The 3216-nt window shown below is 46.4% G+C and overlaps 1 pseudogene; it reads right to left on the reverse strand.

Moving 5' to 3' along the window:
• Positions 1-898: 898 nt before the first annotated feature.
• LOC106558095 lies at positions 899-1453 on the reverse strand (annotated as a pseudogene).
• Between the last annotated feature and the right edge of the window lie 1763 nt (positions 1454-3216).

Here is a 3216-nt window from a genome sequence, read left to right on the forward strand (position 1 = left end):
TCATCTCCCTGTAGGTCACTTTGTTCATCTATAAAATATAGGAGCTGCTCTTTCCAGCACTCCAGGGATTTCATTTATCCGTTCTGTGCGAGCATCCCCCCAGCTTTGTTTCTTTCTTTCTTTTTTAATTCTTTTTTAAATATATATATTATATATTATAATACATTTTATATATTATATTAGATTATATTTATTTATATATTATGTATTATATTATATTTAAATATTTATATATATATATTTTTTTATTGGAGTTTAATTTGCCAACAGATAGCTTTGTTTCTACCTGCTTGTACCTGTGACCCTCAGAGGCCCACGACTGGGTCTGCAGGGGCCTGGCGAGGAAGTTCCAGGACTGTGTGTCCCCTGGGGAGCCTGTCACCCAGGGCTGACCCGTAATCCTTGGAGATAATGCTAGGTAGGGGTGCTGGCCCTCCCATGGTGGGAGGCGGGCTGGCACTATATACCCTTGCAGCTTTCCAGGAAGGGTACGGGAGGGTGTGCAGACCCCTAGGTAGGGTGATGACGGTGTCTGGGTTTGCCCAGGACTGGCCCAGCTTTTGCTCTATCATATCTATCATATTAGTCTGTTTGGGCCACCAGAACAAATTACTGCAGATGGGGAGGCTTGTACAAGATACTTCTCTTCTTGCGGTCCAGCCTGGAAGTCCAAGATCAAGGCACAGTCAGGGTCGTTTCTGCTGAGGCCTCCTTTGCTGGCTCGTAGACGGCCTGACTCTGGCTGTCCCTGTGCCCTCATATGGCCTTTACTCTGTGCAAGTGCAGACAGAGAGATCTCTGGAGTCTCTTCCTATAAGTGACACCTGTTCTTCTTTTTTGTTGTTTTTATTATTTATTTTTATTTTTTATTTTTATTTGCATTTATTCTATGCAGAATTTACTCCCGGGCCGTAAGTTTTTGTTTCTTCAGTTTCTTCTGGGATATCTTTTTCTTCTGTGCAACCTCCTCTTCTGGTTCAGGAACAATCTGCTCTTTTTCAGTAAGAATCATCTCGATGTGGCAGGGAGAGCTCATGTATGGGTTAATCCGGCCATGAGCCCTGTGGGTTCTATGTCGCATCTTGGGGGCTTTGTTCACCTGGATGTGCTCAGTGACCAGAGAATCTACATCTAAACCCTTAAGTTCAGCATTACTCTCCGCATTTTTAAGCATGTGCAGTAAAAATTCAGCACTCTTCTTGGGCCACCGACCCTATGTCCAGCCCCACTGTTTGGCCTGTGCACAGCTACCAACTCCACCATTGTAGCGACAGAATGGCACACACTGTTTCTGCAAAGTGACATCTTTCAGATACTTGGTGGCTTTTAGGATATGCATACCCCTGATGGCCTGGGCCATTTCACGCATGTTCTTAAAGTGAACACAAAGATTTGAACCTCTTGACTTGCATGATTTTGTAGGGTTTTCTGGGTCCAGCAAGTAGCAAACCATCTCCAGAGGTCACCTCAGGCCCTTCTGGGGAAAAGACACCTGTTCTTCTTATACTGGGCCTCAGTCTTATGATCTCAGGTAAGATCATAAAGATCTTAAGATGGTAAGATGACCTCAGGTAAGATCTTTATTTACCTGTGCCTAGGCTTCCAAATACAGTCACATCGGGGCTTGAGGCTTCAACTTGAGAATTTGGGGAAGACAGTTCAGTCCCTAACATCTCCCCATGAAGACTGGTCACAAATACATTAGCAAAACACACAAGCCTAAAGGAGCCTTTCTGGGCAATAATCCTGCCTCTGGCCTCCAGCTGATGCCTCGGTGCTTGTGTGGATAATGGGACCCTTGCCTTGGCTGCCACAGATGGACCTGGCATGCTTGCACAGAGGATGGGGGTTTCCAGGGCCCCCCATTCATTCCCCCCAGGCTGATCTTTCCCTTTGGCTGCTGACTCAACTGCACTGAGTCTGAGCCAGGAGTGTGAGTGGCAGGGGGGTCTTGGGCACTGCCCCCCCTTCTACATGGCTGGTGGGGAGGTTCCCGCAGGAGTTCACGTTGGCAAAGGGCAGGCAAACTGTGAATGAAGCAGCCTCTCAGACATCCTAATCTGCTGCTGGAACAGCCAGGATGCTCTGGCACCCAGCCTGCTCCCAGCCATGTGGTGCCAAGCAGCCCCTGGGCTGACGCAAAAGGGAATTAAAAACAACAACAAAAAACAACCAGGAAATTCAAAACCTGAGTCTGTGGTCCTCCCTGCTGCCCACTTGTTAGTTTCGAAGGTTGAGGCAAAATGTACCACTACTGAAGCTAGAACAGTTAATAAAATAAGCCCCAAGTAGGAGGTTCGGCCAGCATTTCTGTTTCTCGAAGTCCTGCTATTTGATTAGGATATTTTGGTGAACTTTCCTATTGATCACAAAGGTGGTGGTCAGTGAGAAGCCCTACTCGATCTTCCTACGTTAATCCTGGAAAGTGCTTCCAGAATCCCTCATGATCACAATACACGAATTCTCCGGTCTTCACATTGTGGGGAATGTTGCAGAACTTTCCAAGGGATGGGCCAGATCCCTCACATCCTGCATCCTTGACATTTTTTGTAGAGCTGTCACTTTCGGAGGTAGGATGTGGCTAAACCAAAGCACAAGGGAAATGCCTTTTGGCAGCTCTGCAGTACTAGAAGCTTCAGGTTCGCTTCTGAACTGATAACCTCTTTCCTAGCGCGTAGGAGGAGATGGAAGGAAGAGGAGAGGAAATTCCTTCTGGCGTATGGAATAAAAATCTGTCTTCAACAAGTGAAGGCTGGAAGGAACATGTGGACATTCCATCTCGTATATTGCTATTCGTAGATGATGCTAGGTAGTTTCAGCTTTATTTCATGGGCACGCCAGCCAGAAAGCTCTTCACTGTACCTCCAAACCTCAATTTTCTCTGGACAGGGAAGGAGGAGGAACTGCTAACAAAAAAGTAACTGGGTCTTGATAGCTTATGATTTCTACTGCCCACGCTCCAGTGGACGGGGGAGGGAGCAGGGCAGGGCTGAGGGTCGGGGGAGAGTCCAAGGGAGAAAGAAAGAGAAGGCTCTGGGCATATGAGGATGGGATAATTTCCTCCTGAGAAATTCAATGCTAGTTGTCAGATCTGATTTCTCCAAATGAAATCTCTGCACGAACAATGGCAAAGAAAAAAAAGACTGTCATCTCACAAGACTACCTTGAGTTACGATTTCAATAAATCCTGGATACCATGCTTTTATTAAATCCCCC

The sequence above is a fragment of the Canis lupus genome, chromosome 31, assembly GCF_011100685.1.
Source record: "Canis lupus familiaris isolate Mischka breed German Shepherd chromosome 31, alternate assembly UU_Cfam_GSD_1.0, whole genome shotgun sequence".
Classification (NCBI taxonomy): Eukaryota; Metazoa; Chordata; class Mammalia; order Carnivora; family Canidae; genus Canis; species Canis lupus.